Genomic DNA, 26,615 nt, shown 5'->3' with positions numbered 1-26,615 from the left:
TCTGATTATTAACATACTGATATTGAATGTACCCAGTGTTTCTCTAACAAGGTCTGATATTAACATACTGTTAGAATGTACCCAGTGTTTCCCTAACAAGGTCTGATATTAACATACTGTTAGAATGTACCCAGTGTTTCCCTAACAAGGTCTGATATTAACATACTGAATGTACCCAGTGTTTCTCTAACAAGGTCTGATATTAACATACTGAATGTACCCAGTGTTTCTCTAACAAGGTCTGATATTAACATACTGTTAGAATGTACCCAGTGTTTCTCTAACAAGGTCTGATATTAACATACTGTTGGAATGTACCCAGTGTTTCCCTAACAAGGTCTGATATTAACATACTGAATGTACCCAGTGTTTCCCTAACAAGGTCTGATATTAACATACTGTTAGAATGTACCCAGAGTTTCCCTAACAAGGTCTGATATTAACATAATGTTAGAATGTACCCAGTGTTTCCCTAACAAGGTCTGATATTAACATACTGAATGTACCCAGTGTTTCCCTAACAAGGTCTGATATTAACATACTGTTAGAATGTACCCAGTGTTTCTCTAACAAGGTCTGATATTAACATACTGAATGTACCCAGTGTTTCCCTAACAAGGTCTGATATTAACATACTGTTAGAATGTACCCAGTGTTTCCCTAACAAGGTCTGATATTAACATACTGAATGTACCCAGTGTTTCCCTAACAAGGTCTGATATTAACATACTGTTAGAATGTACCCAGTGTTTCCCTAACAAGGTCTGATATTAACATATGTTAGAATGTACCCAGTGTTTCCCTAACAAGGTCTGATATTAACATACTGAATGTACCCAGTGTTTCCCTAACAAGGTCTGATATTAACATACTGTTACAATGTACCCAGTGTTTCCCTGACAAGGTCTGATATGAACATACTGTTAGAATGTACCCAGTGTTTCCCTAACAAGGTCTGATATTAACATACTGAATGTACCCAGTGTTTCCCTAACAAGGTCTGATATTAACATACTGAATGTACCCAGTGTTTCCCTAACAAGGTCTGATATTAACATACTGAATGTACCCAGTGTTTCCCTAACAAGGTCTGATATTAACATACTGTTAGAATGTACCCAGTGTTTCTCTAACAAGGTCTGATATTAACATACTGTTAGAATGTACCCAGTGTTTCTCTAACAAGGTCTGATATTAACATACTGTTAGAATGTACCCAGTGTTTCCCTAACAAGGTCTGATATTAACATACTGTTAGAATGTACCCAGTGTTTCCCTAACAAGGTCTGATATTAACATACTGAATGTACCCAGTGTTTCCTAACAAGGTCTGATATTAACATACTGAATGTACCCAGTGTTTCCTAACAAGGTCTGATATTAACATACTGTTAGAATGTACCCAGTGTTTCCCTAACAAGGTCTGATATTAACATACTGTTAGAATGTACCCAGTGTTTCTCTAACAAGGTCTGATATTAACATACTGTTAGAATGTACCCAGTGTTTCCCTAACAAGGTCTGATATTAACATACTGTTAGAATGTACCCAGTGTTTCCCTGACAAGGTCTGATATGAACATACTGTTAGAATGTACCCAGTGTTTCCCTAACAAGGTCTGATATTAACATACTGAATGTACCCAGTGTTTCCCTAACAAGGTCTGATATTAACATACTGAATGTACCCAGTGTTTCCCTAACAAGGTCTGATATTAACATACTGTTACAATGTACCCAGTGTTTCCCTGACAAGGTCTGATATGAACATACTGTTAGAATGTACCCAGTGTTTCCCTAACAAGGTCTGATATTAACATACTGAATGTACCCAGTGTTTCCCTAACAAGGTCTGATATTAACATACTGTTAGAATGTACCCAGTGTTTCCCTAACAAGGTCTGATATTAACATACTGTTAGAATGTACCCAGTGTTTCCTAACAAGGTCTGATATTAACATACTGAATGTACCCAGTGTTTCTCTAACAAGGTCTGATATTAACATACTGTTAGAATGTACCCAGTGTTTCCCTAACAAGGTCTGATATTAACATACTGTTAGAATGTACCCAGTGTTTCCCTAACAAGGTCTGATATTAACATACTGAATGTACCCAGTGTTTCCTAACAAGGTCTGATATTAACATACTGAATGTACCCAGTGTTTCTCTAACAAGGTCTGATATTAACATACTGTTAGAATGTACCCAGTGTTTCCCTAACAAGGTCTGATATTAACATACTGTTAGAATGTACCCAGTGTTTCCCTAACAAGGTCTGATATTAACATACTGTTAGAATGTACCCAGTGTTTCCCTAACAAGGTCTGATATTAACATACTGTTGAATGTACCCAGTGTTTCCTAACAAGGTCTGATATTAACATACTGTTAGAATGTACCCAGGTTTCTAACAAGGTCTGATATTAACATACTGTTAGAATGTACCCAGTGTTTCCCTAACAAGGTCTGATATTAACATACTGAATGTACCCAGTGTTTCCCTAACAAGGTCTGATATTAACATACTGTTAGAATGTACCCAGTGTTTCTCTAACAAGGTCTGATATTAACATACTGTGAATGTACCCAGTGTTTCCCTAACAAGGTCTGATATTAACATACTGTTAGAATGTACCCAGTGTTTCCCTAACAAGGTCTGATATTAACATACTGAATGTACCCAGTGTTTCCCTAACAAGGTCTGATATTAACATACTGAATTTACCCAGAGTTTCCCTAACAAGGTCTGATATTAACATAATGTTAGAATGTACCCAGTGTTTCCCTAACAAGGTCTGATATTAACATACTGAATGTACCCAGTGTTTCCCTAACAAGGTCTGATATTAACATACTGTTAGAATGTACACAGTGTTTCTCTAACAAGGTCTGATATTAACGTACTGTTAGAATGTACCCAGTGTTTCCCTAACAAGGTCTGATAGTATTAACATACTGAATAGAATACCCAGTGTTTCCCTAACAAGGTCTGATATTAACATACTGAATGTACCCAGTGTTTCCTAACAAGGTCTGATATTAACATACTGAATGTACCCAGTGTTTCCTAACAAGGTCTGATATTAACATACTGTTAGAATGTACCCAGTGTTTCTCTAACAAGGTCTGATATTAACATACTGTTAGAATGTACCCAGTGTTTCCCTAACAAGGTCTGATATTAACATACTGTTAGAATGTACCCAGTGTTTCCCTAACAAGGTCTGATATTAACATACTGTTAGAATGTACCCAGTGTTTCCCTAACAAGGTCTGATATTAACATACTGAATGTACCCAGTGTTTTCTAACAAGGTCTGATATTAACATACTGAATGTACCCAGTGTTTCCCTAACAAGGTCTGATATTAACATACTGTTAGAATGTACCCAGTGTTTCCCTAACAAGGTCTGATATTAACATACTGTTAGAATGTACCCATTTCCTAACAAGGTCTGATATTAACATACTGTTAGAATGTACCCAGTGTTTCTCTAACAAGGTCTGATATTAACATACTGTTAGAATGTACCCAGTGTTTCCCTAACAAGGTCTGATATTAACATACTGTTAGAATGTACCCAGTGTTTCCCTAACAAGGTCTGATATTAACATACTGAATGTACCCAGTGTTTCTCTAACAAGGTCTGATATTAACATACTGAATGTACCCAGTGTTTCCTAACAAGGTCTGATATTAACATACTGTTAGAATGTACCCAGTGTTTCTCTAACAAGGTCTGATATTAACATACTGTTAGAATGTACCCAGTGTTTCCTAACAAGGTCTGATATTAACATACTGTTAGAATGTACCCAGTGTTTCCCTAACAAGGTCTGATATTAACATACTGTTAGAATGTACCCAGTGTTTCCCTAACAAGGTCTGATATTAACATACTGTTAGAATGTACCCAGTGTTTCCCTAACAAGGTCTGATATTAACATACTGAATGTACCCAGTGTTTCCCTAACAAGGTCTGATATTAACATACTGTTAGAATGTACCCAGTGTTTCCCTAACAAGGTCTGATATTAACATACTGTTAGAATGTACCCAGTGTTTCCCTAACAAGGTCTGATATTAACATACTGAATGTACCCAGTGTTTTCTAACAAGGTCTGATATTAACATACTGTTAGAATGTACCCAGTGTTTCCCTAACAAGGTCTGATATTAACATACTGTTAGAATGTACCCAGTGTTTCCCTAACAAGGTCTGATATTAACATACTGTTAGAATGTACCCAGTGTTTCCCTAACAAGGTCTGATATTAACATACTGAATGTACCCAGTGTTTCCCTAACAAGGTCTGATATTAACATACTGAATGTACCCAGTGTTTCCCTAACAAGGTCTGATATTAACATACTGTTAGAATGTACCCAGTGTTTCCCTAACAAGGTCTGATATTAACATACTGAATGTACCCAGTGTTTCCCTAACAAGGTCTGATATTAACATACTGTTAGAATGTACCCAGTGTTTCCCTAACAAGGTCTGATATTAACATACTGTTAGAATGTACCCAGTGTTTCCCTAACAAGGTCTGATATTAACATACTGTTAGAATGTACCCAGTGTTTCCCTAACAAGGTCTGATATTAACATACTGTTAGAATGTACCCAGTGTTTCCCTAACAAGGTCTGATATTAACATACTGAATGTACCCAGTGTTTCCCTAACAAGGTCTGATATTAACATACTGTTAGAATGTACCCAGTGTTTCCCTAACAAGGTCTGATATTAACATACTGTTAGAATGTACCCAGTGTTTCCCTAACAAGGTCTGATATTAACATACTGAATGTACCCAGTGTTTCCCTAACAAGGTCTGATATTAACATACTGAATGTACCCAGTGTTTCTCTAACAAGGTCTGATATTAACATACTGTTAGAATGTACCCAGTGTTTCTCTAACAAGGTCTGATATTAACATACTGTTAGAATGTACCCAGTGTTTCCCTAACAAGGTCTGATATTAACATACTGAATGTACCCAGTGTTTCCCTAACAAGGTCTGATATTAACATACTGTTAGAATGTACCCAGTGTTTCCCTAACAAGGTCTGATATTAACATACTGTTAGAATGTACCCAGTGTTTCCCTAACAAGGTCTGATATTAACATACTGAATGTACCCAGTGTTTCCCTAACAAGGTCTGATATGAACATACTGTTAGAATGTACCCAGTGTTTCTCTAACAAGGTCTGATATTAACATACTGTAAGAATGTACCCAGAGTTTCCCTAACAAGGTCTGATATTAACATAATGTTAGAATGCACCCAGTGTTTCCCTAACAAGGTCTGATATTAACATACTGAATGTACCCAGTGTTTCCCTAACAAGGTCTGATATTAACATACTGAATGTACCCAGTGTTTCTCTAACAAGGTCTGATATTAACATACTGTTAGAATGTACCCAGTGTTTCTCTAACAAGGTCTGATATTAACATACTGAATGTACCCAGTGTTTCCCTAACAAGGTCTGATATGAACATACTGTTAGAATGTACCCAGTGTTTCCCTAACAAGGTCTGATATTAACATACTGTTAGAATGTACCCAGTGTTTCCCTAACAAGGTCTGATATTAACATACTGTTAGAATGTACCCAGTGTTTCCCTAACAAGGTCTGATATTAACATACTGTTAGAATGTACCCAGTGTTTCCCTAACAAGGTCTGATATTAACATACTAGAATGTACCCAGTGTTTCCCTAACAAGGTCTGATATTAACATATGTTAGAATGTACCCAGTGTTTCCCTAACAAGGTCTGATATTAACATACTGAATGTACCCAGTGTTTCCCTAACAAGGTCTGATATTAACATACTGTTAGAATGTACCCAGTGTTTCCCTAACAAGGTCTGATATTAACATATGTTAGAATGTACCCAGTGTTTCCCTAACAAGGTCTGATATTAACATACTGAATGTACCCAGTGTTTCCCTAACAAGGTCTGATATTAACATACTGTTAGAATGTACCCAGAGTTTCCCTAACAAGGTCTGATATTAACATAATGTTAGAATGTACCCAGTGTTTCCCTAACAAGGTCTGATATTAACATACTGAATGTACCCAGTGTTTCCCTAACAAGGTCTGATATTAACATACTGTTAGAATGTACCCAGTGTTTCCCTAACAAGGTCTGATATTAACATACTGAATGTACCCAGTGTTTCTCTAACAAGGTCTGATATTAACATACTGTTAGAATGTACCCAGTGTTTCTCTAACAAGGTCTGATATTAACATACTGTTAGAATGTACCCAGTGTTTCTCTAACAAGGTCTGATATTAACATACTGTTAGAATGTACCCAGTGTTTCCCTAACAAGGTCTGATATTAACATACTGTTAGAATGTACCCAGTGTTTCCCTAACAAGGTCTGATATTAACATACTGAATGTACCCAGTGTTTCTCTAACAAGGTCTGATATTAACATACTGAATGTACCCAGTGTTTCCCTAACAAGGTCTGATATTAACATACTGTTAGAATGTACCCAGTGTTTCCTAACAAGGTCTGATATTAACATACTGTTAGAATGTACCCAGTGTTTCTCTAACAAGGTCTGATATTAACATACTGTTAGAATGTACCCAGTGTTTCCCTAACAAGGTCTGATATTAACATACTGTTAGAATGTACCCAGTGTTTCCCTAACAAGGTCTGATATTAACATACTGAATGTACCCAGTGTTTCTCTAACAAGGTCTGATATTAACATACTGTTAGAATGTACCCAGTGTTTCCTAACAAGGTCTGATATTAACATACTGTTAGAATGTACCCAGTGTTTCCCTAACAAGGTCTGATATTAACATATGTTAGAATGTACCCAGTGTTTCCCTAACAAGGTCTGATATTAACATACTGAATGTACCCAGTGTTTCCCTAACAAGGTCTGATATTAACATACTGTTAGAATGTACCCAGTGTTTCCCTAACAAGGTCTGATATTAACATACTGTTAGAATGTACCCAGTGTTTCCCTAACAAGGTCTGATATGAACATACTGTTAGAATGTAACCAGTGTTTCCCTAACAAGGTCTGATATTAACATACTGAATGTACCCAGTGTTTCCCTAACAAGGTCTGATATTAACATACTGTTAGAATGTACCCAGTGTTTCCCTAACAAGGTCTGATATTAACATACTGTTAGAATGTACCCAGTGTTTCCCTAACAAGGTCTGATATTAACATACTGTTAGAATGTACACAGTGTTTCCCTAACAAGGTCTGATATTAACATACTGAATGTACCCAGTGTTTCCCTAACAAGGTCTGATATTAACATACTGTTAGAATGTACCCAGTGTTTCCTAACAAGGTCTGATATTAACATAATGTTAGAATGTACCCAGTGTTTCCCTAACAAGGTCTGATATTAACATACTGTTGAATGTACCCAGTGTTTCCCTAACAAGGTCTGATATTAACATACTGAATGTACCCAGTGTTTCCCTAACAAGGTCTGATATTAACATACTGAATGTACCCAGTGTTTCTCTAACAAGGTCTGATATTAACATACTGTTGGAATGTACCCAGTGTTTCCCTAACAAGGTCTGATATTAACATACTGAATGTACCCAGTGTTTCCCTAACAAGGTCTGATATTAACATACTGAATGTACCCAGTGTTTCCCTAACAAGGTCTGATATTAACATAATGTTAGAATGTACCCAGTGTTTCCCTAACAAGGTCTGATATTAACATACTGAATGTACCCAGTGTTTCCCTAACAAGGTCTGATATTAACATACTGAATGTACCCAGTGTTTCTCTAACAAGGTCTGATATTAACATACTGTTAGAATGTACCCAGTGTTTCTCTAACAAGGTCTGATATTAACATACTGTTAGAATGTACCCAGTGTTTCCTAACAAGGTCTGATATTAACATACTGTTAGAATGTACCCAGTGTTTCCCTAACAAGGTCTGATATTAACATACTGTTAGAATGTACCCAGTGTTTCCCTAACAAGGTCTGATATTAACATACTGTTAGAATGTACCCAGTGTTTCCCTAACAAGGTCTGATATTAACATACTGTTAGAATGTACCAGTGTTTCTCTAACAAGGTCTGATATTAACATACTGAATGTACCCAGTGTTTCCCTAACAAGGTCTGATATTAACATACTGTTAGAATGTACCCAGTGTTTCCCTAACAAGGTCTGATATTAACATACTGAATGTACCCAGTGTTTCCCTAACAAGGTCTGATATTAACATACTGTTAGAATGTACCCAGTGGTTTCCCTAACAAGGTCTGATATTAACATACTGAATGTACCCAGTGTTTCCCTAACAAGGTCTGATATTAACATACTGTTAGAATGTACCCAGTGTTTCTCTAACAAGGTCTGATATTAACATACTGTTAGAATGTACCCAGTGTTTCCCTAACAAGGTCTGATATTAACATACTGTTAGAATGTACCCAGTGTTTCCCTAACAAGGTCTGATATTAACATACTGTTGAATGTACCCAGTGTTTCCCTAACAAGGTCTGATATTAACATACTGTTAGAATGTACCCAGTGTTTCCCTAACAAGGTCTGATATTAACATACTGAATGTACCCAGTGTTTCCCTAACAAGGTCTGATATTAACATACTGAATGTACCCAGTGTTTCCCTAACAAGGTCTGATATTAACATACTGAATGTACCCAGTGTTTCCCTAACAAGGTCTGATATTAACATACTGAATGTACCCAGTGTTTCTCTAACAAGGTCTGATATTAACATACTGTTAGAATGTACCCAGTGTTTCCCTAACAAGGTCTGATATTAACATACTGAATGTACCCAGTGTTTCCCTAACAAGGTCTGATATTAACATACTGAATGTACCCAGTGTTTCCCTAACAAGGTCTGATATTAACATACTGAATGTACCCAGTGTTTCCCTAACAAGGTCTGATATTAACATACTGTTAGAATGTACCCAGTGTTTCCCTAACAAGGTCTGATATTAACATACTGTTAGAATGTACCCAGTGTTTCCCTAACAAGGTCTGATATTAACATACTGAATGTACCCAGTGTTTCCCTAACAAGGTCTGATATTAACATACTGAATGTACCCAGTGTTTCCCTAACAAGGTCTGATATTAACATACTGAATGTACCCAGTGGTTTCCTAACAAGGTCTGATATTAACATACTGTTAGAATGTACCCAGTGTTTCCCTAACAAGGTCTGATATTAACATACTGTTAGAATGTACCCAGTGTTTCCCTAACAAGGTCTGATATTAACATACTGAATGTACCCAGTGTTTCTCTAACAAGGTCTGATATTAACATACTGTTAGAATGTACCCAGTGTTTCCCTAACAAGGTCTGATATTAACATACTGTTAGAATGTACCCAGTGTTTCCCTAACAAGGTCTGATATTAACATACTGTTAGAATGTACCCAGTGTTTCCCTAACAAGGTCTGATATTAACATAATGTTAGAATGTACCCAGTGTTTCCCTAACAAGGTCTGATATTAACATACTGAATGTACCCAGTGTTTCCCTAACAAGGTCTGATATTAACATACTGAATGTACCCAGTGTTTCCCTAACAAGGTCTGATATTAACATACTGAATGTACCCAGTGTTTCCCTAACAAGGTCTGATATTAACATACTGTTAGAATGTACCCAGTGTTTCTCTAACAAGGTCTGATATTAACATACTGTTAGAATGTACCCAGTGTTTCCCTAACAAGGTCTGATATTAACATACTGTTGAATGTACCCAGTGTTTCCTAACAAGGTCTGATATTAACATACTGTTAGAATGTACCCAGTGTTTCCCTAACAAGGTCTGATATTAACATACTGAATGTACCCAGTGTTTCCCTAACAAGGTCTGATATTAACATACTGAATGTACCCAGTGTTTCCCTAACAAGGTCTGATATTAACATACTGTTAGAATGTACCCAGTGTTTCCCTAACAAGGTCTGATATTAACATACTGTTAGAATGTACCCAGTGTTTCCCTAACAAGGTCTGATATTAACATACTGTTAGAATGTACCCAGTGTTTCCCTAACAAGGTCTGATATTAACATACTGAATGTACCCAGTGTTTCCCTAACAAGGTCTGATATTAACATACTGTTAGAATGTACCCAGTGTTTCCCTAACAAGGTCTGATATTAACATAATGTTAGAATGTACCCAGTGTTTCCCTAACAAGGTCTGATATTAACATACTGTTAGAATGTACCCAGTGTTTCCCTAACAAGGTCTGATATTAACATACTGTTAGAATGTACCCAGTGTTTCCCTAACAAGGTCTGATATTAACATACTGAATGTACCCAGTGTTTCTCTAACAAGGTCTGATATTAACATACTGTTAGAATGTACCCAGTGTTTCCCTAACAAGGTCTGATATTAACATACTGAATGTACCCAGTGTTTCCCTAACAAGGTCTGATATTAACATACTGAATGTACCCAGTGTTTCCCTAACAAGGTCTGATATTAACATACTGTTAGAATGTACCCAGTGTTTCCCTAACAAGGTCTGATATTAACATACTGTTAGAATGTACCCAGTGTTTCCCTAACAAGGTCTGATATTAACATACTGAATGTACCCAGTGTTTCCCTAACAAGGTCTGATATTAACATACTGTTAGAATGTACCCAGTGTTTCCCTAACAAGGTCTGATATTAACATACTGAATGTACCCAGTGTTTCTCTAACAAGGTCTGATATTAACATACTGTTAGAATGTACCCAGTGTTTCCCTAACAAGGTCTGATATTAACATACTGTTAGAATGTACCCAGTGTTTCCCTAACAAGGTCTGATATTAACATACTGAATGTACCCAGTGTTTCTCTAACAAGGTCTGATATTAACATACTGTTAGAATGTACCCAGTGTTTCCCTAACAAGGTCTGATATTAACATACTGTTAGAATGTACCCAGTGTTTCCCGAACAAGGTCTGATATTAACATACTGAATGTACCCAGTGTTTCTCTAACAAGGTCTGATATTAACATACTGTTAGAATGTACCCAGTGTTTCCCTAACAAGGTCTGATATTAACATACTGTTAGAATGTACCCAGTGTTTCCCTAACAAGGTCTGATATTAACATACTGAATGTACCCAGTGTTTCCCTAACAAGGTCTGATATTAACATACTGAATGTACCCAGTGTTTCCCTAACAAGGTCTGATATTAACATACTGTTAGAATGTACCCAGTGTTTGCCTAACAAGGTCTGATATTAACATACTGTTAGAATGTACCCAGTGTTTCCCTAACAAGGTCTGATATTAACATACTGAATGTACCCAGTGTTTCCCTAACAAGGTCTGATATTAACATACTGAATGTACCCAGTGTTTCCCTAACAAGGTCTGATATTAACATACTGTTAGAATGTACCCAGTGTTTCCCTAACAAGGTCTGATATTAACATACTGTTAGAATGTACCCAGAGTTTCCCTAACAAGGTCTGATATTAACATACTGAATGTACCCAGTGTTTCTCTAACAAGGTCTGATATTAACATACTGTTAGAATGTACCCAGTGTTTCCCTCACAAGGTCTGATATTAACATACTGTTAGAATGTACCCAGTGGTTCCCTAACAAGGTCTGATATTAACATACTGAATGTACCCAGTGTTTCTCTAACAAGGTCTGATATTAACATACTGTTAGAATGTACCCAGTGTTTCCCTAACAAGGTCTGATATTAACATACTGTTAGAATGTACCCAGTGTTTCCCTAACAAGGTCTGATATTAACATACTGTTAGAATGTACCCAGTGTTTCCCTAACAAGGTCTGATATTAACGTACTGTTAGAATGTACCCAGTGTTTCCCTAACAAGGTCTGATATTAACATACTGAATGTACCCAGTGTTTCCCAAACAAGGTCTGATATTAACATACTGAATGTACCCAGTGTTTCCCTAACAAGGTCTGATATTAACATACTGAATGTACCCAGTGTTTCTCTAACAAGGTCTGATATTAACATACTGAATGTACCCAGTGTTTCTCTAACAAGGTATGATTTTAACATACTGTTAGAATGTATCCAGTGTTTCTCTAACAAGGTCTGATATTAACATACTGTTGGAATGTACCCAGTGTTTGCCTAACAAGGTCTGATATTAACATACTGTTAGAATGTACCCAGTGTTTCCCTAACAAGGTCTGATATTAACATACTGAATGTACCCAGTGTTTCCCTAACAAGGTCTGATATTAACATACTAGAATGTACCCAGTGTTTCCCTAACAAGGTCTGATATTAACATACTGAATGTACCCAGTGTTTCTCTAACAAGGTCTGATATTAACATACTGTTAGAATGTACCCAGTGTTTCCCTGACAAGGTCTGATATGAACATACTGTTAGAATGTACCCAGTGGTTCCCTGACAAGGTCTGATATTAACATACTGTTAGAATGTACCCAGTGTTTCCCTGACAAGGTCTGATATTAACATACTGTTAGAATGTACCCAGTGTTTCCCTAACAAGGTCTGATATTAACATACTGAATGTACCCAGTGTTTCTCTAACAAGGTCTGATATTAACATACTGAATGTACCCAGTGTTTCTCTAACAAGGTGTGATTTTAACATACTGTTAGAATGTATCCAGTGTTTCCCTAACAAGGTCTGATATTAACATACTGAATGTACCCAGTGTTTCCCTTACAAGGTCTGATATTAACATACTGTTAGAATGTACCCAGAGTTTCCCTAACAAGGTCTGATATTAACATAATGTTAGAATGTACCCAGTGTTTCCCTAACAAGGTCTGATATTAACATACTGAATGTACCCAGTGTTTCCCTAACAAGGTCTGATATTAACATACTGAATGTACCCAGTGTTTCCCTAACAAGGTCTGATATTAACATACTGTTAGAATGTACCCAGTGTTTCCCTAACAAGGTCTGATATTAACATACTGTTGAATGTTCCCAGTGTTTCTCTAACAAGGTCTGATATTAACATACTGAATGTACCCAGTGTTTCCCTAACAAGGTCTGATATTAACATACTGTTAGAATGTACCCAGTGGTTTCCCTAACAAGGTCTGATATTAACATACTGAATGTACCCAGTGTTTCTCTAACAAGGTCTGATATTAACATACTGTTAGAATGTACCCAGTGGTTCCCTAACAAGGTCTGATATTAACATACTGTTAGAATGTACCCAGTGTTTCCCTAACAAGGTCTGATATTAACATACTGAATGTACCCAGTGTTTCTCTAACAAGTACTGATATTAACATACTGTTAGAATGTACCCAGTGTTTCTCTAACAAGGTCTGATATTTACATACTGTTAGAATGTATGCAGTGTTTCTCTAAGAAGGTCTGATATTAACATACTGTTAGAATGTACCCAGTGTTTCCCTGACAAGGTCTGATATTAACATACTGTTAGAATGTACCCAGTGTTTCCCTAACAAGGTCTGATATTAACATACTGTTAGAATGTACCCAGTGTTTCCCTAACAAGGTCTGATATTAACATACTGAATGTACCCAGTGTTTCCCAAACCAGGTCTGATATTAACATACTGAATGTACCCAGTGTTTCCCTAACAAGGTCTGATATTAACATACTGAATGTACCCAGTGGTTCCCTAACAAGGTCTGATATTAACATACTGAATGTACCCAGTGGTTTCCCTAACAAGGTCTGATATTAACATACTGTTAGAATGTACCCAGTGTTTCCCTAACAAGGTCTGATATTAACATACTGTTAGAATGTACCCAGTGTTTCCCTAACAAGGTCTGATATTAACATACTGTTAGAATGTACCCAGTGTTTCCCTAACAAGGTCTGATATTAACATACTGAATGTACCCAGTGTTTCCCTAACAAGGTCTGATATTAACATACTGTTAGAATGTACCCAGAGTTTCCCGAACAAGGTCTGATATTAACATAATGTTAGAATGTACCCAGTGTTTCCCTAACAAGGTCTGATATTAACATACTGTTAGATTGTACCCAGTGTTTCCCTAACAAGGTCTGATATTAACATACTGTTAGAATGTACCCAGAGTTTCCCTAACAAGGTCTGATATTAACATACTGAATGTACCCAGTGTTTCTCTAACAAGGTCTGATATTAACATACTGTTAGAATGTACCCAGTGTTTCCCTCACAAGGTCTGATATTAACATACTGTTAGAATGTACCCAGTGTTTCCCTAACAAGGTCTGATATTAACATACTGAATGTACCCAGTGTTTCTCTAACAAGGTCTGATATTAACATACTGAATGTACCCAGTGTTTCCCAAACAAGGTCTGATATTAACATACTGAATGTACCCAGTGTTTCCCTAACAAGGTCTGATATTAACATACTGTTGAATGTACCCAGTGTTTCCCTAACAAGGTCTGATATTAACATACTGTTAGAATGTACCCAGTGTTTCCCTAACAAGGTCTGATATTAACATACTGTTAGAATGTACCCAGTGTTTCCCTAACAAGGTCTGATATTAACGTACTGTTAGAATGTACCCAGTGTTTCCCTAACAAGGTCTGATATTAACATACTGAATGTACCCAGTGTTTCCCAAACCAGGTCTGATATTAACATACTGAATGTACCCAGTGTTTCCCTAACAAGGTCTGATATTAACATACTGAATGTACCCAGTGGTTCCCTAACAAGGTCTGATATTAACATACTGAATGTACCCAGTGTTTCCCTAACAAGGTCTGATATTAACATACTGAATGTACCCAGTGTTTCCCTAAGAAGGTCTGATATTAACGTACTGTTAGAATGTACCCAGTGTTTCCCTAACAAGGTCTGATATTAACATACTGAATGTACCCAGTGTTTCCCTAACAAGGTCTGATATTAACATACTGAATGTACCCAGTGTTTCCCTAACAAGGTCTGATATTAACATACTGAATGTACCCAGTGGTTCCCTAACAAGGTCTGATATTAACATACTGTTAGAATGTACCCAGTGTTTCCCTAACAAGGTCTGATATTAACATACTGTTAGAATGTACCCAGTGTTTCCCTAACAAGGTCTGATATTAACATACTGTTAGAATGTACCCAGTGTTTCCCTAACGAGGTCTGATATTAACATACTGAATGTACCCAGTGTTTCCCTAACAAGGTCTGATATTAACATACTGAATGTACCCAGTGTTTCCCTAACAAGGTCTGATATTAACATACTGAATGTACCCAGTGTTTCTCTAACAAGGTCTGATATTAACATACTGTTAGAATGTACCCAGTGTTTCCCTAACAAGGTCTGATATTAACATACTGTTAGAATGTACCCAGTGTTTCCCTAACAAGGTCTGCATGCTGCTGATATACTGTAGTGAACTTGGGGGCAGCATTCCCTGCCTGGGGGTGCTGAACCAATAACCTTGGTTGGTGTGGAAAGAGATTGCAATCCCCTTTTCCGATGTTTCAACGCGTTGCTATTCTGGGGTCTAGTAACGTAACCAGCAAGGGTATTGTGTAAGAAAAAAGTTGCTCCAATAAAGAAACAACTACGTACACAAGACGTGTGGCAGCCTTTTGCAGACTACTCCCATTACTACCAGTATACCGATGGACTGATGAAATCTCTCTCTCTCTCTCTGTCTCTGTCTGTCTCTCTGTCTCTGTCTTTCTCTCTCTGTCTCTCTCTCTCTGTCTCTCTCTCTCTCTGTATCTCTCTCTGTCTCTCTCTCTCTCTGTATCTCTCTCTCTCTCTCTCTCTCTGCCTCTGTATCTCTCTCTCTGTCTCTCTCTCTCTTTCTGTCTCTCTCTCTCTGTCCATCTCTCTCTCTCTCTCTCTCTCTCTCTCTCTCTCTCTCTCTACTTCTGAATTCATTTAAATTAAATGCTCCTGTCCCCCTTCCCCCTTCTCCCTCACAGTGTGTGAATTAGGAAAGTGTGTGTTAGGATACACACTAGGATAGTGTGTGTGGGCAGCTGGCCTTCTCTAACCTCCACCCCCACCCCTCTCAGCCTGAGGACAGAAGGCCACTGATGAGCTGGCAAATACTGAGTCACACGACAGAACCCAAGAACCCAGACACACTGACTCAAACACACACTGACTTAAACAGACATTCTGCCTCAAACAGACACACTGACTTAAACAGACATTCTGCCTCAAACAGACACACTGCCTTAAACAGACATGCTGCCTCAAACAGACATGCTGTCTCAAACAGACATGCTGCCTCAAACAGACATGCTGCCTCAAACAGACATGCTGTCTAACACAGACATGCTGTCTCAAACAGACATGCTGCCTCAAACAGACATGCTGCCTCAAACAGACATGCTGTCTAACACAGACATGCTGTCTCAAACAGACATGCTGCCTCAAACAGACATGCTGCCTCAAACAAAGGATGCTGCCTCAAACAACCTTGTGTTGAATAATGAGATCATCTGTGTGTACATGAAATGACTTCAGTCTATTTCCTCATGTATTAACGGTATTTCCATGTGAACAAAAACTTGTGCTCACCACAGAGGAGTGTGGGGTGGAGGGTGGAGGAGGGGCTACATCCACAGAGGAGTGTGGGGTGGAGGGTGGAGGGTGGAGGAGGGGCTCCATCCACAGAGGAGTGTGGGGTGGAGGGTGGAGGAGGGGCTCCATCCACAGAGGAGTGTGTGGGGTGGAAGGTGGAGGAGGGGCTCCATCCACAGAGAAGTATGGGGGTGGGGGTGGAGGGTGGAGGAGGGGCTCCATCCACAGAGGAGTGTGGGGTGGAGGAGGGGCTCCATCACAGAGTTGTGTGGGGTGGAGGGTGGAGGAGGGGCTCCATCCACAGAGAAGTGTAGGGTGGAGGGTGGAGGAGGGCTCCATCCACAGAGGAGTGTGGGGTGGAGGGTGGAGGAGGGGCTCCATCCACAGAGGAGTGGGGGGTGGAGGAGAGGGTGGAGGAGGGGCTCCATCCACAGAGGAGTGTGGGGGTGGAGGGTGGAGGAGGGGCTCCATCCACAGAGAAGTAGGGTGGTGTAGGGTGGAGGGTGGAGGAGGGGCTCCATCCACACAGTGTGGGGTGGAGGGTGGAGGAGGGGCTCCATGGTGGAGGGTGGGGTGGAGGGTGGAGGGTGGAGGGGCTCCATCCACAGAGGTGTGGGGTGGGTGGGGTGGAGGGTGGGGGGCTCCATCCACAGAGGAGTGTGGTGTGGGGTGGAGAGGGCTCCATCCACAGGGAGATGGTGTGGGGTGGAGGTAAGGGAAACAGAGAGATGGTGTGGGGTGGAGGGTGGGGGGACAGACAGGAAGGTGGACACAGAGAGTGGAGGGGTGGAGGGTGGAACAGGGAGAGGAGGTAAGGGAAACAGAGAGAGGGGGACAGACAGGAAGATGGACATAGAGAGAACAGGGAGAGGAGGTAAGGGAAACAGAGAGAGGGGGACAATCACAGGAAGGTGGACATAGAGAGAACAGGGAGAGGAGGTAGGGAAACAGAGAGAGGGGGACAATCACAGGAAGGTGGACATAGAGAGAACAGAGAGAGGGAGGTGAGAGGGGAAGACAGGAAGGTGGACATAGAGAGAACAGGGAGAGGAGAGAGAAACAGAGAGGGGACAGACAGGAAGGTGGACATAGAGAGAACAGGGAGAGGAGGTAAGGGAAACAGAGAGAGGGGGACAGACAGGAAGATGGACATAGAGAGAACAGGGAGAGGAGGTAAGGGGGACAGACAGGAAACAGAGAGAGGGGGAAACAAGAGGGGGACACAGGAAGGTGGACATAGAGAGAACAGGGAGAGGAGGTAAGGTGGGGAAACAGAGAGGAAACAGAGAGGGGGACAGACAGGAAGGTGGACATAGAGAGAACAGGGAGAGGAGGTAAGGGAAACAGAGAGAGGGGGACAGACAGGAAGGTGGACATAGAAAGAACAGGGAGAGGAGGTAAGGGAAACAGAGAGAGAGGGGAACAGACAGGAAGGTGGACATAGAGAGAACAGGGAGAGGAGACAAAGGTGGGAAACAGGGAGAGAGAGGGGGACAGACAGGAAGGTGGACATAGAGAGAACAGGGAGAGGAGGTAAGACAGGAAACAGAGAGAGGGGGACAATCACAGGAAGGTGGACATAGAGAGAACAGGGAGAGGAGGTAAGAGAAACAGAGAGAGGGGGACAGACAGGAAGGTGGACATAGAGAGAACAGGGGAGGAGGTAAGGGAAACAGAGAGAGGGGGACAGACAGGAAGGTGGACATAGACAGAACAGGGAGAGGAGGTGAGGGAAACAGAGAGAGGGGACAGACAGGAAGGTGGACATAGAGAGAACAGGGAGAGGAGGTAAGGGAAACAGAGAGAGGGGGACAGACAGGAAGGTGGACATAGAGAGAACAGGGAGAGGAGGTAAGGGAAACAGAGAGAGGGGGACAGACAGGAAGGTGGACATAGAGAGAACAGGGAGAGGAGGTAAGGGAAACAGAGAGAGGGGGACAGACAGGAAGGTGGACATAAAGAGAACAGGGAGAGGAGGTGAGGGAAACAGAGAGAGGGGGACAGACAGGAAGGTGGACATAGAGAGAACAGAGAGAGGAGGTGAGGGAAACAGAGAGAGGGGGACAGACAGGAAGGTGGACATAGAGAGAACAGAGGAAACAGAGAGAGGGGGAGAGGAAGGTGGAGGGAAACAGAGGAGAGGGGGACAGACAGGAAGGTGGACATAGAGAGAACAGGGAGAGGAGGTAAGGGAAACAGAGAGAGGGGGACAGACAGGAAGGTGGACATAGAGAGAACAGGGAGAGGAGGTAAGGGAAACAGAGAGAGGGGGACAGACAGGAAGGTGGACATAGAGAGAACAGGGAGAGGAGGTAAGGGAAACAGAGAGAGGGGACAGACAGGAAGGTGGACATAGAGGAGGGAGAGGAGGTAAGGGAAACAGAGAGAGGGGGACAGACAGGAAGATGGACATAGAGAGAACAGGGAGAGGAGGTAAGGGAAACAGAGAGAGGGGGACAGACAGGAAGATGGACATAGAGAGAACAGGGAGAGGAGGTAAGGGAAACAGACAGGAAGGTGGACATAGAGAGAACAGGGAGAGGAGGAGAACAGGGAGAGGAAGGTGGAAGAGAAACAGAGAGAAACAGGAGGACAGACAGGAAGGTGGACATAGGGAGAGGCGGTAAGGGAAACAGAGAGAGAGAGGGGGACAGACAGGAAGATGGACATAGAGAGAACAGGGAGAGGAGGTAAGGGAAACAGAGAGAGGGGGACAGACAGGAAGATGGACATAGAGAGAACAGGGAGAGGAGGTGAGGGAAACAGAGAGAGGGGGACAGACAGGAAGGTGGACATAGAGAGAACAGAGAGAGGAGGTGAGGGAAACAGAGAGAGGGGAACAGACAGGAAGGTGGACATAGAGAGAACAGGGAGAGGAGGTAAGGGAAACAGAGAGAGGGGGACAGACAGGAAGATGGACATAAAGAGAACAGGGAGAGGAGGTAAGGGAAACAGAGAACAGGGGGACAGACAGGAAGGTGGACATAGAGAGAACAGGGAGAGGAGGTCAGGGAAACAGAGAGAGGGGGGACAGACAGGAAGGTGGACATAGAGAGAACAGGGAGAGGAGGTAAGGGAAACAGAGAGAGGGGGACAGACAGGAAGATGGACATAGAGAGAACAGGGAGAGGAGGTAAGGGAAACAGAGAGAGAGGGGGACAGACAGGAAGATGGACATAGAGATAACAGGGAGAGGAGGTAAGGGAAACAGAGAGAGGGGGACAGACAGGAAGGTGGACATAGAGAGAACAGGGAGAGGAGGTAAGGGAAACAGAGAGAGGGGGACAGACAGGAAGGTGGACATAGAGAGAACAGGGAGAGGAGGTAAGGGAAACAGAGGGGGACAGGCAGGAAGGTGGACATAGAGAGAACAGGGAGAGGAGGTCAGGGAAACAGAGAGAGGGGGACAGACAGGAAGGTGGACATAGAGAGAACAGGGAGAGGAGGTCAGGGAAACAGAGAGAGGGGGACAGACAGGAAGGTGGACATAGAGAGAACAGGGAGAGGGGGTCAGGGAAACAGAGAGGGGGACAGGGAAGGTGGACAGACAGGAAGGTGGACATAGAGAGAACAGGGAGATGAGGTAATGGAAACAGAGAGAGGGGGACAGACAGGAAGGGTAGAACAATAAATAGATGCTTCTTAATTAAATAAAGGGCATGTTAACTGACTGCTATTATCTCATTGAACAAACTGTATGAGATCTGCTGAGCCTGTGTTAACTTTAGACCTTATTTTCTGTGTTCATTCCAAACCCTGTTCTTCCCCCATTCATTTTCCCCATAGGGATCGCTGAACGAACCAGAGGTAAGTTATTTCCAGATTTTAGGACCACAACCTGGCGAGCTCTATACAGAGAGTCTGAAATAGGTTTACACTTCATAGACAAAGCAAGATGTGAAGACAGTGAAAGAGGGAGAGATACAGACAGAGAGAGGTAGAACGGGGTTAAAGGGGTATATTTAGAGGGATGAGGGTAGAATGCAAGAGAGAAGGAGAAAGTCATAGAATTGAATTGAGCCCAGAGACAGAGGAACTGAGAGGGACATAATCGGATAAAGAGAGAGAGAGGGCTGAATAGAGAGGGAGAGATACAACGGTGGTAAACAGAGGTGAAGAGAGAGGGGGGGGGAGAAATGGAGAAAGGGAAGAGAGAGGATGTATGAACATTAGTAACTTCAGATAGAATCCCTCTAATTGCCCGCTGCACTAGCATCCATACCAGCAACACTCCAAGATAGAATAGATGCCCTGCACACACTGATGTGAGTGTGTGTCTAAGGTTATAGTGTGTGTGTGTGTGTGTGTGTGTGTGTGTGTGTGTGTGTGTGTGTGTGTGTGTGTGTGTGTGTGTGTGTGTGTGTGTGTGTGTGTGTGTGTGTGTGTGCCTATATCCTGTTAGAAGCTGTACGTATTCTGGGAATCCAATCTCTGTTGAACAACGTCTTTCATTTGGCTCAGCATCCCTTACTGCTGGTGTGTGTCTGAATACTGATGAACACACACACTCAGAGCAACTCCAACAAGCATGTTGAGCATGCAGCTGACAGGAAGGGAAACAGGCGTGTTGCTGATGGGCAGGTGAGTCATATGACTAATAGACTATTAAATAGGCATCTAGCAGGCTGAGCCCACATGGCTAGGATCTGTAGGCTTGTGTTGACATTCCAGTTAGTCAGTTCTTAAGGGAAGTGTTTTTGCCTAAATCCTCCCCTCAGCCGCCTGCATCAACCCCTCACCACACCTCACCTCCCCACCACAACCCAACCCCACATTTCATTTAATCAAAAGGAATTATATTGGTCGGATTAACAGAAGAGCATCTTTCTCTCTCTCTCTCTCTCTCTCTGTGGAAGTGTGTGTGTGTGTGTGTGTGTGTGTGTGTGTGTGTGTGTGTGTGTGTGTGTGTGTGTGTGTGTGTGTGTGTGTGTGTGTGTGTGTGTGTGTGTGTGTGTGTGTGTGTGTGTGTGTGTGTGTGTGTGTGTGATCGAACCTGTGAGCAGACCTCAAGGGACTTTTTTATCAAGAAGTGTTCCTGCACAGTGACACCCCTTTGCGCGCGCGCACACACACAAACACACACACACACACACTTCCATGGGTTGGCATACAGTAAGCAGAGTGTTTGATGTCTATGCAGTCAGTCCCTTAGAGCAGCGTGACACTGTAGCTGAATAATCATCTGTCTGAGCATGACAGGGCATACTAATCTGGCATCTGGGTAGCTAGCAGGGAGATAGCTGGACCCAACTTCAGAACAACAAGTCATACCATCAGATGAATATTTGTGGTGGGTTTTTTAGACAGATATGATGTAAACTAGTCCGGACTTGAAATCTAGCTGGAACAACACCAGAGCTGTGGTTGATTTCTGCATGTATTCAGGATGGGAGCTGATCTGTGTAAAAGGTTGGATAGAAATGTCGGCTAAATGTCCATAGTATTATTACATCATGAAGCAGGACTAATGGCCAAACAGAAATGATGAAGCATGAAGGTGTTTCTGATTGATTATCTCAGTCGTCAGGAGAGGGAGAGGACTGAGTGAGTGAGTGAGTGAGTGAGTGAGTGAGTCTATTTCACCACCTCAGATTTGTAAGACCAGAGGGAGTATAAGACAGAGTGAATCTATTCAAATCATTATTCACTAATGCAGCATAGAAGTGTTGGCAGGTTTGCCTTTTTCTCTTTCACTTAATTGGTCAATTAATGTAATTAATTAGCCAGAGAGCCCACACATCTGAGTCCCACCATTGAAATCTGACCCAAGAATGGTATCTGGCAGGCAGTAGAGCCCTTTAGACTCTGTGAATACACTGGATACGTAATGTAGCGTGGTATCTATCCACCACATCCCTGTTTCTCCTGGTTTATACATGCACACAGGCAAGAGTTCTTCTTTTAAAACCTATCCTCCTGAGGGACAGAACACCTAATCCCCTGAGAGAGATTGTGGGGCTGTTTTGTGAATGTATTTGTATGAAGGTTATTTGTGTGAGTAGGAATGTCCAGCATGTGTGTGTGTATGTGTGTGTGTGTGTGTGTGTGTATGTGCTTGTGTGTGTATGTGTGTGTGCATGCATGTGCGTGTGTGGATATATGGATATATGTGAGGTGGATTGTGTGTGCGTGTGTGTGTGTGTGTGTGTGTGTGTGTGTGTGTGTGTGTGTGTGTGTGTGTGTGTGCGTGCGTGCGTGCGAGTGTGAGTGTGTGTTACCTGGACTTCTCGTGCATGATAGGCTATGATGAGGCCCAGCAGTATGACTGTCGACAGGCTGATCAGACACTTCAAGGCCAGAGAGTACATGGAGCTCTGAGAACAAAAAACACACCGTGTTAAAAACATACACTGTTACACACACACACACACACACACACAGACACACACACACACAGACACACACACACACACACACACACACACACACACACGCACACACACGCACACATACACACAGACACACACACACGCACACACACACACACACACACACACACACACACACACACGCACAGCACACGCATGCACACGCACACACACACACACACACACAGACACACACAGACACACACACACACGCACACACGCACACACACACACACACACACACACACACACACACACACACACACACGCACACGCACGCACACGCATGTACACGCACACACACACCACACACGCACGCACACACCACACACGCACGCACACACACACCACACACGCACGCACACACTCATACATTTTTGTTGACATTAAGACACTTCAGTCAATATACACACCGACGCTGATCAGTGAGAACATACAGATACACACTGTCAATACCAGCAGATCCAATTCCCAGACAGCCCTTAAATCTTTCTGTCTACATGTGTGCACCAGATCAATGTGCTGTTTACTAACAATCAATAGCCCTCATACCAGCTCTATGCATACCTTAACCCTTCACCTCACTGCTTAGTAGAGCTATAACACACACACACACACACACAATCCACCTCACATATATCCATATATCCACCTCGCTCTCTTCTTTGTTTACCCTGCTCTCTATTCATGACAAGGAAAAAAGAGAAAGGGGGAGGTGGAGAGAGAGAAGGGAGAGAGAGAGGGGGGAGGTGGGGGAAGAGAAGAAGAGAGAGAGGGGGACGTGGGAAGAGAGAAGAGAGAGAGGGGGTGGGGGAGAGAAGTAGAGAGAGAGGGGGAGGTGGGGGGAGAGAAGAAGAGAGAGAGGGGGTGGGGGGAGAGAAGTAGAGAGAGAGGGGGAGGTGGGGGAAGAGAAGAAGAGAGAGAGGGGGTGGGGGGAGAGAAGTAGAGAGAGAGGGGGAGGTAGGGGGAGAGAAGTAGAGAGAGGGGGAGGTGGGGGAGAGAAGTAGAGAGAGAGGGGGTGGGGGAGAGAAGTAGAGAGAGAGGGGAGGTGGGGGAGAGAAGTAGAGAGAGAGGGGGTGGGGGGAGAGAAGTAGAGAGAGAGGGGAGGTGGGGGAAGAGAAGAAGAGAGAGAGGGGGAGGTGGGAAGAGAGAAGAGAGAGAGGGGGTGGGGGAGAGAAGTAGAGAGAGAGGGGGAGGTGGGGGGGAGAGAAGAAGGGAGAGAGAGAGGGGGAGGTGGGGGAAGAGAAGAAGAGAGAGAGGGGGAGGTGTGAAGAGAGAAGAGAGAGAGGGAGGTGGGGGAGAGAAGAAGAGAGAGGGGGAGGTGGGGGGAAGAGAAGAAGAGAGAGAGGGGAGGTGTGAAGAGAGAAGAGAGAGAGGGAGGTGGGGGGAGAGAAGAAGAGAGAGAGGAGGAGGTTGGGGAAGAGAAGAAGAGAGAGAGGGGGAGGTGGGGAGAAGAAGAAGAGAGAGGGGGTGTGGGGAGAGAAGAAGAGAAAGAGGAGGAGGTCGGGGAAGAGAAGAAGAGAGAGAGGGGGAGGTGTGAAGAGAGAAGAGAGAGGGGGTGGGGGAGAGAAGTAGAGAGAGAGGGGGGGGGGGGAGAGAAGTAGAGAGAGAGGGGGAGGTGGGGAAGAGAAGAAGAGAGAGAGGGGGAGGTGTGAAGAGAGAAGAGAGAGGGGGAGGTGGGGGGAGAGAAGAAGAGAGAGAGGAAGAGAGTGAATCCCTAGAGAGCAGTGTGTGTGTCTGTATGTTTGTTCATGTGCATGTGTATGCTCACATGTGTGTATCTGCGTGTGTGTGTGTGTGTGTGTGTGTATCTGTGTGTGTGTGTGTGTGTGTGTGTGTGTGTGTGTGTGTGTGTGTGTGTGTGTGTGTGTGTGTGTGTGTCTGTCTGTGTCTGTGTCTGTGTGTGTCTGTGTCTGTGTGTAGGGTGTCCTCAGCATACATCATGAAGGGGAGAGTAATTCACAGCAGGGAAGGGCTTCAGGGCCAGAACACATCACCAGCCCAGGAGGTAGGAGTGAGTGATAGTGTCTGTGTTCTATGTTTCAGTCTCTAACTCCAGGCTGTTGGAAACAGTCTTGTGTTATAAGTAGTGTTTTTAACTCTAGTCTGTGTGTGGAGTGTGTTTCACTTACGGTAGTGTGTGTGTGTATGTAGTGTTAACGGCTGTAATCATATTTACATGATTCATTTCCTCCTCTGGTTCGCTAAACCACAGCGACGGCCAGCTCATTTGCATGTTCCCTCTTCCTGTAATTGTAAGCGGATTGGCTATATCAGACTGAATGCACTTTCCACCTTTTATATAAATTAAACTCAACTTTCCACCTCACACATGAATTAAACTCAACTCTAGAACCATTCAAACATGCATTTTCACTGCACACCAAGGTCGTCTTTGATTTATTCCTAGAAACACTGTTTCCAGTTTTGATTCTTGGTTAATCTCTCTTTCTCTCTCCTATCTTTCCCTCCCCTCTCACCTCTCTTTCCATCCCCTCTCTCACCTATCTTTCCCTCCCCTCTCACCTCTCTTTCCCTCCCCTCTCTCACCTATCTTTCCCTCCCCTCTCTCACCTATCTTTCCCTCCCCTCTCTCACCTATCTTTCCCTCCCCTCTCTCACCTATCTTTCCCTCCCCTCTCTCACCTATCTTTCCCTCCCCTCTCTCACCTATCTTTCCCTCCCCTCTCTCACCTCTCAATTCAATTAAATTCAAAGGGCTTTATTGGCATGGGAAACATCAGGTATGAATACTTATGTAAATAAGGTATTTCTGTTTTGTATGTTTTATAAATTTGCAAAACATATCTAAAAACCTGTTTTCACTTTGTCATTTTGGGTTATTGTGTGTAGATTTATGAGGAAAACAATGAATTTAATCCATTAAGGCTGTAACATAACAAAATGTGGAAAAAGTCAAGGGGTCTGAATACTTTCCGAATGCACTGTATGTTAACATTGCCAAAGCAAGTGAAGTAGATCATAAACAAACTTGAAATAAAGAATAAAAAATGTACATCAAACATTAACAATGGTGTTTGTTCTTCACTGGTTGCCCTTTTCTTGCGGCAACAGGTCACAAATATTTTTGCTGTAATTGCACACTGGTACTTCACCCAATAGATATGGGAGTTTATCAAAATTATATTTTTTTCCCGAATTCTTTGTGGATCTGTGTAATCTGAGGGAAATATGTCTCTCTAATATGGTTATACATTGGGCTGGAGGTTAGGAAGTGCAGCTCAGTTTCCACATAATTTTGTGGGCAGTTTGCACATAGCCTGTCTTCTCTTGAGAGCCATGTCTGCCTACGACGGCCTTTCTCAATAGCAAGGCTATGCTCACTGAGTCTGTACATAGTCAAAGCTTTCCTTAGTTTTGAGTGAATCACAGTGGTCAGGTCTTCTGCCACTGTGTACTCTCTGTTTGGGGCCAAGTAGCATTTCACTTTGCTCTGTTTTTTTGGTAAATTCTTTCCAATTGGTCAAGTAATTATCTTTTTGTTTTCTCATGATTTGGTTGGATCTAATTGTGTTGCTGTCCTGAGACTCTGTGGGGTCTTTGTTATGGAAGGTTTAGGAATCGCTTCCTTTTAGGTGGTGGTAGAATTGAACAGCTTTTTCTGGACTTTGATAATTAGCGGGTATCGGCCTAATTCTGCTCTGCTCTGCATGCA

The 26,615-nt window shown here is 42.2% G+C and overlaps 1 pseudogene; it reads right to left on the bottom strand.

Annotated features, from left to right (window-relative positions):
• The window catches only part of LOC112238066, a 131,420-nt pseudogene that overhangs the window by 77,530 nt on the left and 27,275 nt on the right, over positions 1-26,615 (bottom strand).

The sequence above is a fragment of the Oncorhynchus tshawytscha genome, linkage group LG03 (genome assembly GCF_018296145.1).
Source record: "Oncorhynchus tshawytscha isolate Ot180627B linkage group LG03, Otsh_v2.0, whole genome shotgun sequence".
Classification (NCBI taxonomy): Eukaryota; Metazoa; Chordata; class Actinopteri; order Salmoniformes; family Salmonidae; genus Oncorhynchus; species Oncorhynchus tshawytscha.
This window is presented reverse-complemented; position numbering and strand designations above follow the sequence as displayed.